Raw genomic sequence first — 11,931 nt, forward strand, 5'->3', positions numbered from 1 at the left:
TATGAATTTAAGGGTGTTAAACGGGTGTGCCGGGCCGGTCTGGGTTGGGAAAAAATGAAACCGTTCAAGTTTTAATTTGGGCCGGTTACGGGTTAGGGTTTATCGGGCTTAACGGGTCCGGGTCCATTCGGATAAAAAAATGAACCGTAAAGGTTACGGGTCCAAAGGGTCGGGCCGGGTTAGTGTTAATTTTTTTTTTTTGTATTTTGTATAACTATTGTAATTTATATTAATATAAAGTAAAAATATAAAGAATACAATAAAGATGGGAAAAAAATTGCACTTATAAATTGCAAGTGCTACATTTATTTTAAAATTCAAACTTACAAATTGAAAGGTTTACATTTAACAACAAGTAAATTAACGAAAAAAGAATAAATTCAAAGATTTTGCATTGCCTTAGTAAGTTCTTCATAACCAATATGAACTTCTTGGCCATCTTCTAGAGTGTTAAATTCAGATAGGTTACCACGTGTTAATATATCTCCAAGTTCCTCGTCTTCTGGGCTATCAACATCTTCATGTCCCTGATTTCTTCGTTCTGGTCTAATCCAATCTCTGAAACATACTAAAACTTCCAAAGCATTGTTTCCCGATGAGTGACGGGTATCTCCAAGTTGTTGTCTTGCTTGGCTAAATGCACTATCTGATGCAACAGTTGAAATTGGCACATTCAGCACGTCCCGAGCCATAGCGGAAAGAATAGGAAATTGCTTTCCATTCTCATGCCACCATCCCAACGATGAAAATTCCTTTGTGTGAGGCTCTTTTTGCTTTTGCAAGTAGAATTGAAGTTCATCAATGTTCCTGCTACTGGTTTGAGTATTAGAAAATGTAGAAAAAATATTAAAATTATCAAGGCCTTCATCATCATCCATAGTAGTAGAAGTGGTACAATAGATAGTGAGATTGACATTGCCCACATTAAGAGCATCATCATTAAATATATTTACATAATAATTATATAAGTATTGTAAATAATTATTTAGCTTGTTCATACAAACATATATATATGGGGTTTTAGTTGGTCCAATCTCCATATAAGTATATAAAATATTGATTAATTGGTGACAATCAAACATCTTAATAGAAGGATTTAAAATAACACCAATTTCGTCATGTGGTGGTTGCAATTGTAGTTTTAATATTGAAATTACGGCATTATTGTTAAAAGCATTATCAAAAGACATACACAATACTTTTTTCTTAAGATTATAAAATTCAACAACTTCGCAAATAGTAGTACTTATAAACATAACAGTATGACTTTGATCTTCATCATATTTAAAAGCGATAATACGTTTTTGCATATAATAATTATCATCTATCCAGTGACATGTAATTGTCAAATAATCATTTCCATTAACAGCATGGCCAATATCAGTACCTACTATTTCGTCAAAAAAATTTCAAACATTACTTCTTTTTCTCCGATTAGTAGTCGGGGCCCCAGGTGGTATACTACTAGCACCACGACCACCACCCCTGCTACCAACTCCAACACTACTAGGTGTAAGTGGTGTCTCATCTTCAATTTCTATTTCATTATCTTCTATACTGAAATCTTCCTGTAATTGTTCGTAATCTATATTATTATCAGGTAATGTTTCAGAAATATGTGTAGAGTCATTTAAATTACTACCAGAAGCTGAAGTAGTACATCTTTTTCTATTTTTTCGATTACCCCGATTAGTAACCTTATTACAAACTCTTTTTGCAGCATTAAACATAATGTAAAAATTTAACTACTAGCAAAAATTAAATATGCAAATAAAATAATAAATAAGAGAAAGGGTTGGAGGGAGTGCATCGAATTCGGCAATAAATTAAACTCTTGATGATTTTGCAACTCCAATGTTACCCCGAAGAAACGTCAATTGTTCAAAGTTTGAAGTTCAATTGTTCAAACTTCAAATAATAAATAATACGATAATTTAAATTCTAAAAAAAATGAGAGCCAAATACTTGATTGCACTTTAGGTGAAGAATGAGAGAATGATAATTGAGAATATGAGTTTGAGAAATGAGAGATGAGTGAAGAAAAGAAAAAGAGAAAGGGAGTGTATTTATAGTTTAAAGGGTTAAATTAGTAATTACATAAGTGTTATTTTTTAAAAAAAATGACCAAAAGAGGGCTATTTGTGCAAAACAGTCGTTGGGCAACGGCCAAAAGTCAGGTGACCGTTGCCAATGGTCAGAAACATTAAAAAAAATTGAATTCTAGCTATTAAACCGGTCCAGGCAGGGCCGGTTAACCGGTTCTACATGGATTTTGGTTGACTAGGTTTGACCGGTCAGGTTAACCGATTGAATAAACATGAGCAGACTAACCCCCCAACCCCAGTAACTCAGCCCACCCGGCCCCCTAAGTACCAGGCCGAGCCGGCCCGGGTTTGAACCGGCCTGGGCCGGTCCAAAAACGGGTTGACCCGGCCTATTTGACACTGTTACCTATGACTCAGGTCTACTGGAGTTTTATCTATGATAATAGTTCCCTTGAGGGGTCATTTGGTTGGAGAGAACCTATCCCAGGATTAATTATCCTAGGATTAGTTATCCTGGAATTAGTTATTCTATTTTTTTATGAAGATAAAAAATACTACAATTCCGGGATAATTAATCTCGGAATTAATTATATCATAATTTTCTTCAATCAAACATGGAATAAACTCTTCTTAAATTTAGTCTCAGGATTAGTTATTATTTATTCCTCGTACCAAACGAGCCCATAATTCTTTGGTAAACACGTTTATTAGAATTTACCTTACCGACCGTGTTCGTAAACTAAGACATAACCTTCCGGCCGAATGCCTAACTTGAAAATTTGAAAAGTAAGGAGTATATATTTTTCAAAATACGAATGTGGATGAACATGCTTAAAATTTTTGAAAAGTATAACACAAAAGATTGTGGTAAGATATACTGTATGATTAGTCCACCCTTAATCAGGGGCGATTCAGGAAGATTAGTGGCCTAAAATCAATATTTTATTTAGGGCCTTTTAGAAAAAAACAATTCATGTGTATTTTTGTTTGAAGTCTATTTTTTTAATCTTTTTGAGATATATTAGTAATTTTTTCTAATAAATGCTTTAATCTCTCCTAAGATATTGTTGAACTTAGGTAATAGAACTAGATTCAAGAAGTTGATAACTTGATATTGAAATAATTTTTTGATGTTCTAATATACTTGTTGAAACGCTTGAATCATGCAAACAAAGAAAAGAAAAGAATGTGCAACATGATTTTATTCAATAGGTAATCTTCAACTCTTATTTTTTATAGAAAAATAAAACTCTTTTCTTTTTACGAGACAAAACTATAACTTATCGAAAACGTAAGTTATTTTTTTCTTTTTGCAGAAATCAAGAAAGAGAATATAAGAATATAATAAATATTTTTTGATGAGAAAGATAAAAAAATAAGAATAGACTATGAAGATATCAAAAATGGACTCTAAAAGTTTATTATACATTTTTAGTGAGAAATGTAAAAATAAGAAGAAGAATAATATAGGTACCTCGCTAATGATACCAATCGAAAAATTTAAATAAGAAAAAAAATTATATTCACGGTAAGGGTTTAGGGGGAGTGATTTGTTTTCTCCAAATTATGTTTAAACGGTTACATCAATACTAAACTAAAAGTTATCATTACTTTTTATAAAATATTTCACTTTTTTTACTTTGAAGTACTCAATATAATTTGGCCCTACCTCTAAAGATTGTGGTGAGATGAATATAATTCAACTTACCTTAATTAGACGTATGGGGTTCGAGCTCTTTAAATGAAAAAAAATCCTGTTAAAATATGTTCTTCCTTTTACTAGTGCTTACACATTATGAATCTAGATTAATCGGAGTTTCAACACAAATACCAAACACTAGTAGAAAACAAAAAGTCAAATTTGGAGGCCCCAAATATTTTGGGCATAAAACACTTGCTTTAGTTGCTTGACCTTTTGGCCGCTCTTGCCCTTAATAAGAGGTTCCGGGAGCGATATATGGATATGGAAAACATCCTAATACAAAATGCTTCCTCCTTAGATGAGTCTTATATAGCACAAATTCAAATTAATTGGGACCCCAATATAGATACAAGACCCCTAAAAATTAGTAAAAACTAAAATTTGAAAGGTATAAAATTATTAAAAATAAAAGGTTCAGAAAAAAACATGCTAGTTACGAAAATTAAAAAAGAAAAAGAAAAATTGCTAGTGAATCGTGGCCGTCACATAGTTGAAATATTTTACGTGTCAATGGCTTGATGAGTGCTAGATTCAGTTGTTGTCTCCGCCGGCCGAATGGCAAAGGACTTTCGGAATGTAGCTGGAGGGCAATATGGTCATTTGGCAAGGTTGTGTGAATGTCTGGTTCTTTTGTTTTGCATGTACTACCCCACAGCACCGTTCTGTTACGCATTTCAGCTTTGAACGGACATACGATAGTAGGGCGTGTGGTAGTCACGCTCTTGTAACTGCATTAGTTCGGTCTTTTAATATACTCTATTACATTTCTTTTCCGTAGAAAAAATTACTTTGAATTTTATATTCTTACTTAGCAAGATTAAGGAATTCAATAAGATTTAATTAACTCTCAAACAAATTGTAATAACAGTTTTGTAATTTTCTTATGTCATTTTTCATCAAACAAGCAGAGTGAGCATATAATTGTAAATGAATACGCTGAGGCCAATTCAAAATCTTGATTATGATGTAAATCAAGTGATAATATAATTTTGAGAAATTTTCATAAAGCACTATCTTTTAGTGATAATTAGTTATTTATAGATATCATTTGCTATATTACGGATTGTAGATACGTTTTTTTGTTGTTATAAGATGTATTTGATGTATTTAAGCTATTGTATTCATGAATACAATAACATTTCTAGGCGTAAAATAGGGGATTACAGCTAGAAAGATTTTTGTATTCGAGTATATTCGACTGTATTCATGGCATGAAACATGGATTACAGATTGACAGATTATTGTATTAGACTGTATTCACGGCGAGAAACAAGGGATTACACTAATTTTAAACGAAAAGTGAATCAATTAACATAATCGACTCCTAATATAACTCAACAAACTCAATTACAACACACAAATTTTGTATTTTCAGTTATAAAAAAGATTCTCAACCGAAAAATACCCCAAAAACATAGCAATCTTCAGAGAAATTATATAATACATCTGAATACATAAATTATATTAATTAAAAAAAACATATGAATACATTCATGGTATATAGCGAGACAGTGAATACAATGAAATACATAGAATACAGCGGGATACATTGAAACACAATAAATAAATAAAAAGACAGTGAATACAATAAAATACATGGAATACAGCGAGATACATTGAATTACAATGAAAAAATAGACAATGAATACAATAAAATACATGAAAATACAGTGTGATACATTGAAATATATTAACAAAAAACCAAGTTGCTCAACCCCAAATTGAATTTCTGGACATGCTTGATAACCTTCCTAGTTTTATCATCAACAAACTGAATCCTCGTATATTGCGGTAGCTTTCCTTGAAGATCAAATCCAACCTTAATCCTAGTTGTGCTAGGTCTAGACCTTTCTTGCGTGGCCTTATCAATAGCAATGGGCTTATCTGTTGCTGAGGCAATATACAGTAGTGATTTCTTTGCGAACAACATAGGCGGCAGATTCGAAAACGAGATCCAAATAAATGCTCTTGAGATTCAACCTTAACCCTTCTGATGTTAACTTGATGGAGAGGGTTGCGCATCCATGGCAGCCTATACTACACCATGTCACCCTAGAGAGAGGAGATAGCGTGGGTTTTTTGACTAATGGCCGGTGATGTGGGTGAAAGGAATTTTGAGATTGAGCATCGTGTTTTCAGAGAATGGGGGAAGAGAATGACATGTATCAAAGTAGAGAGAGAAAGAAAATAGTGTAACTGAATAGCGTATTTAGTGGCTTAGGGGTAGGAGGTAACCAAAATTAGATATTTTGCTATAAGCATTAAAAGGTATCTATAGAATATAATTTTTTAAAATAGTATTTATTTAAAATAAATAAATTGTTAACATTTGCTATAGGAGGTAAAAATTCCTATATTTTCTATCTTCACATTTTAGCTCTTACGACTTTTATTTCATTTTAAGCTTATAAAAGTATCCGGTTTTATTCAATAGTCAATACTAAACCAAGAGGAAATAACAGAAGCACACAACAAGAGCTAATCCTATTTTAAGTACACCTTATATGTACTATACATGAATTCTTTCTGTACTTCATGTCTTTTCACGGTTATCCACCATCAGAAAAAATTCAAAAAGAAAAAAGAAGAAGGAAAAAAGAAAAAGGAAAAGAATTTTTGAGCGATGAATTTCCCATTTGAGATTACAGTGGGTATATTATTGTTATTGTTGTTGTTGTTTCTGAATCTCCCATTCGTTCTTTTCACTATGGCTGTTTGACCAAAAAAGGATTAAACCTTTTGGTTAAATCAATTAATGATGAGAAGAGAAGTGAATCTTAATTAAGGATAATAAATCTAGACCAAATGACAGGTAGAATAGACAAAATGAAAGGCGTTAGTTAATGTGTTTGAGTCGGTTAAATGCTCATAAATGCAACAACATAAATGCACAACCAATTAAAACAGATACGATCGACGTAATCATAGGAAGTTGCTACCCAATTATCGAGATCTTTCGAAGAGATTCTTTCCTTGATAATTGTGATGACCCGAAAGGTCATCACTTATTTTAGAAATAAATCCTGTGTTACGAGGTCTTAAAACCTCCTTTTTACCTCACCTCAATTTACGTGCATGGGTCCGAACATATATCCGAAAAGCCTTTTTTTGTGAAAATATGATAAATAGAAATTTTTAGAGTTAAAATTTGATTATGGTTGACTTTGGTCAATATTTTAAGCAAACGGATCCGGATCTGTGTTCCGACGATCCCGGGAGGTCCGCAGTAAAATATGGGACTTGGGCGTATGCCCGGAAATGAATTTCGAGGTCCCAAGCCTTAGAAATCAATTTTTGAAAGAAATTATTTTGCTGAGTTATTTATGAAATAAAGAAAAGAATTAATATTTGAAACCATTGGTATCGGGCCCGTATTTTGGTTCTGGAGCCCGGTACAAACTTGTTAAAGTATTTAAATGATAACTGTGAAATTTGGTGAAAATGGAGTTTATTTGACGTGATTTGGACCTCTAGTCAAAGTGTTATGAACTTTAAAGTGTTCTTGATGGAAATGATAAGTTTTGGGGTTTAATTCATAGTTTTACATGTTAATTTCATGATTTGATTGCACGAGCAAGTCCGTATGATATTTTTAGGTTGGTGTGCATGTTTAGTTTGGAGCCCCGAGGGCTCGGGTGAGTTTTGGATAGGCCATGGAGTGGAATTTAACTTAGGATGTTGCAGGTTTTTAGCTGGTATATTGCAGGTCTGCAGGATTCGCAAATGCGAAGCTTGGCTCGCAAATGCGAGCTCGCAAATGCAAGCCTGCAAATGCGAAGTTTCATCGCAAATGTGAAGACAACATGTGCTGCCTTGGGTCGCAAATGCGACGAGTTTATCGCAAATGCGAATGTCCCTTCACAAATGCGAAGATGCCCTGAACTCCCCAGTCGTTGCAAATGCGACAATTCCATCGCAAAAGCAAGTTCGCAATTGCGAACATTAATTGCAAATGCGAGAGTAGCAGTCTGAGGGGTTCGCAATTGCGACACCTACAACCTGCAAAATCATAACTTAGACGCATTTCGACTATTTTCAAACCATTTCAAAACCAAAACACTCTTGGGCGATTTTTCAAAGACAAGTACTCTTCCAAATCGATTGTAAGTCATTTCTAACTTATTTTCATCAATCTTTAACATCTTTTCTCATGATTTCAACTCAAAATCAAAGGTTTTCATGGGGAAAATTGAGTGTTTTAGGTAGAACCTAGGTTTTTCAAATTTTGGGGATTTGGACCTCGATTGAGGTCCGATTTCAAAATAAATTACATATTTAGGTTCGTGTGGGAGTGGGTAATCGGGTTTTGGTTCGAACCTAGGGTTGTGACCATGTGGGCCCAGGGGCGATTTTTGACTTTTTGGGAAAAACTTTAGAAAACCTATTTTCATGCATTGGAATTGATTCATTTAGCATTTATTGATATAGTTTAGTAACTTGTGGCTAGATACGAGCGAATTGGTAGTGGAATCAATAGGTAAAGCGATAGTTGAGACTTGAATTGTGTTCGTGGCATAGGGATTAGGAATTGTGTCCTATTTGCTATGTGTTATTTGTTGAGTACAATGTATAGGCATGGTGACGGGTATCTATACGTTGATGTCAAGCATGTCTGTGAGTCTTATTCTATGACCAATGTGACTCCGTTTGTATTGTTCATGCCTTATGTGATGATTTCTATTGTTGAGCAAAACTTGTGGAAGTAATAGTGATATTTGAACATTGAGGAGCGTTGGCTCAAGTTGTATAATGAATTGTGGAGGTATAATTGGCAATTGAACCTTATAGAGCATTGACTCAAGTTGTGAAGTGAGTTGTAAAGTAAAAGTGAAAAAGAGAAGAGAATTATTATATTGTCTCCCTTGCCGGGGTGTTGTTGCTTTTAATGCTATCTCCCTTGCCGGGTGCTTTTGATATTGTTCCCTTGCCGAGATTTGATTATTGAACTATTGTTCCCTTGCCGGGACTTTATTGTAATTTTATTTAATTCCTTGCCCTATTGCTTGTGATTGTTGTTTGGGTGAGGAAGAGTGTTAAAGCACGAAGGGTGATGCCGTGTATTATTTTGGTGAGAGGGTATTAAAGCACGAAGGGTGATGCCGTGTATGATTTTATGAGGAAGAGTGTAAAGAACGAAGGGTGATGTCGTGCCGCACGATGTACAATTCCGTGCCGATTATATTGATTTTATGGTGAGGACGAGAGTAAAAGCACGAAGGGTGATGCCGTGCAGATTATATTGATTCTTATGGTGAGGACGAGAGTAAAAACACGAAGGGTGATGCCGTGCACTTGTTTGATTTCTGATTCTTGTTGATAATTGAGTTATGATGTTCCTTATATTTACCTGATGTCCTTCTGTTATCATTTGATGTATCCCCGCAGCATGTTTCCCCCTCCCATTCTTAATTGTACATTCTTGCTTTTTATTTTCCGTTGTATATGATATAACTGCACAGGTTTATTTGGTAGTATGGTCCTAGCCTCGTTACTACTTCGTCGAGGTCAGATTAGGCACTTACCAGCACATGGGGTCGATTGTGCTGACACTACACTTTGCATTGTGTGTAGATCCTGGAGCAGCAGCTGTCGGACCGTAGCTTTGGGTGGCTACCTTCAGTCCATTCGGAGATTCAAGGTAGTCCTGCAAGCGTCCGCAGGCCCTAGCGTCTCCCTCTATCTTTTGATCCTGTTTCATTTATGTATTTCAGAAACAGTGTTGCATTTATTTTTCGGACTTGTTTGTAGTATTCCTAGACCGTCTGTGAAGGTTTGACACCAGTCCTGGGCAGTCTTTGTCTAAGAAATTGTATTGGAAATATTTAAATGGTTTTATTGTTTCTTCCGCTTGTTTAAATTCCGCTGTTTATAACTGTTGGTTCACAATTATTAAAGGATTAAAAATGGGAAAAAGGTAAATTGTTCAAACGGTTGGCTTGCCTAGCTTTCACTAGTAGGCGCTGTAAGCACGTGATTTTTGAGGTGTGACAGGCGCCATCACGACTCTCAAGGGTGGAAAGCCTGGATCATGATAATAACAGTGTGGAAAGAAGAGAGATACGAAATGTTTGAGGAATCTTTTGGCCTCTTCAATGTAGAACAACAATGTATCTTTTTGTAATGCAATCAATGAATAAGGCGTTTCTAGTATATTTTTTCAGATAAATCTTTTACAAAGTGTTCCTCTGTCTCTTTTCGATCCCCCTTCTCTTTACTAACTCTTCTTCTTTATAAGGGACAGTCCCCCAAGAAACGCTAAAAAGTACAACATAAATGATATTTGAAAAATATTTTCTTACTGTCTCCCCCTAAGTTTACATTACCGTTAAAACCTCATTTCGACCAACCGTTCTTGGTCGTCGTCCTTTATCACGACGACCATTAGACATTGCGTCATGATAACCTCGTCCTCGGTCCTACTCGGTTATTGTCTTGGTTCTCAAATTTGGACCCATACAATGACGCCAAGGAAAAAGGAAGAGATATACATAAGCAATATTTTCGGGTAAGATAGAAATAGAATAGATAATAAAAAAATTTATTTACAAAATATTGTCAGAAATTGAATCATTTTAGTTTTTTAAAAAAAAAATTCTGGGCAGTTAATTAAAATTAGTAAATTTACATTTATCTTAAAAAAATGATACGAAGATACTAGGAGCCAAAATAATTAAAATGAAAATATACGATTAGTAAAACCTTTTAAGAAAAACATTAGTATGAAATAAGACGAAATAGGCATATATAAAATTATGGATTAGAAAAACTAATTTGCCTGTATATTTTTACAGAGCGGCCAATGTTGTAATAAAAAACATTTTCTTTGAACAAGATGAAAATTGTTTAAATTTATGGATAAGAGAATTGGAAAAAGATGATTTAAATAGTTACACAAAAGATACTCGACGTTGGTATAAGGATATTCTTTTAAACTATTCACTATGGTAATCCGATTAGCCACACGCGAGATCACTCTGTGTATCCTGCAAGCCCCAACAGTACACGATATTTAAATCTTGTATTTCTCTTTTTCATCAAAAGTTAAATTATCATGTTATACCCCCCCCCCCAACCCCTAATCTAGTAGGTGAAACATGAACAAACCTCTCACAGTAAGCAATTGTCTTATTTCCTACTACGACATCAAAAATAAGGGGCGAAAGATTCAATCAACTAAGTATTACCTCTTCTACAAAAGTATTAAACCATACCACCCAAACAGCTTAGTTGGTAATAAACTAATAATTATCCAGAAATTTAAATAGTTATATAGCAACTTTTAGTTTGTCCGTTAAAAAATATTTCGTCTATTCCACAATGAAGTAAAAGTCTGTATTATGTTGATTAACACATTTAAACTTCCGGGTAAATTTTGATATCAGTTCTTTCATTTTATTTTATATGTGACACACTTTTTCTTATTAGTCTGTTCAAAATAATAAATATTTATATTTTAAAATAATTTAATTTTAAATATTTTATTTTATTCATTTTATTCTTAATTATTTTTTTTCATAACCACATAAATTGAGTCCCACAAAATCTATTATCTTTTTAAGCTTTTAAGATGACAATTGTATATCGAATCAAACTACATAGCAACAACAACAACAACAACAATGACCCATTAAAATTCCACTAGTGAGGCATGAGGAGGATAATGTGGACGCAGACCTTACCCCTACCCCGAAGGAATAGAGAAGTTGTTTCCGAAAGACCCTCGGCTCAAGAGGACAAAAAAGACAAAAGGAGACAAAATCAGTAACACCACAGAAATAATAGAAAAAATATGAACAACATGAAATCCAGAAGAAAAATACAAAGCAAAAGTAAAATAGTATCCCTACCAAACTAATCCCACAAAATTATGGCACAAGGCAAGATTCAGCTAGCTCCTAACCTACAACCTTAATATTCGACCTCCACATGTTCCTATCAAGTGCCATGTCTTTGAAAATCTGAAGCCTCGCCATATCCTGTCTGATTACCTCCTCCAATACTTTTTAGGCCGCCCTCTACCTCTTCTCGTGCCCTCCACAACCAACCATTCGCACCTCCTTACCGGAGCATCTGGGCTTCCCTAAAAAACTACATAGCAATAGTACAATGAAAAAAATATTCATTATAGCTAAAAAATTATGAAAAACTCATAGTAAAAGAAAAAAAAAACCTATTTGACTTTCA

Source organism: Nicotiana sylvestris, chromosome 4, assembly GCF_000393655.2.
Source record: "Nicotiana sylvestris chromosome 4, ASM39365v2, whole genome shotgun sequence".
Classification (NCBI taxonomy): domain Eukaryota; kingdom Viridiplantae; phylum Streptophyta; class Magnoliopsida; order Solanales; family Solanaceae; genus Nicotiana; species Nicotiana sylvestris.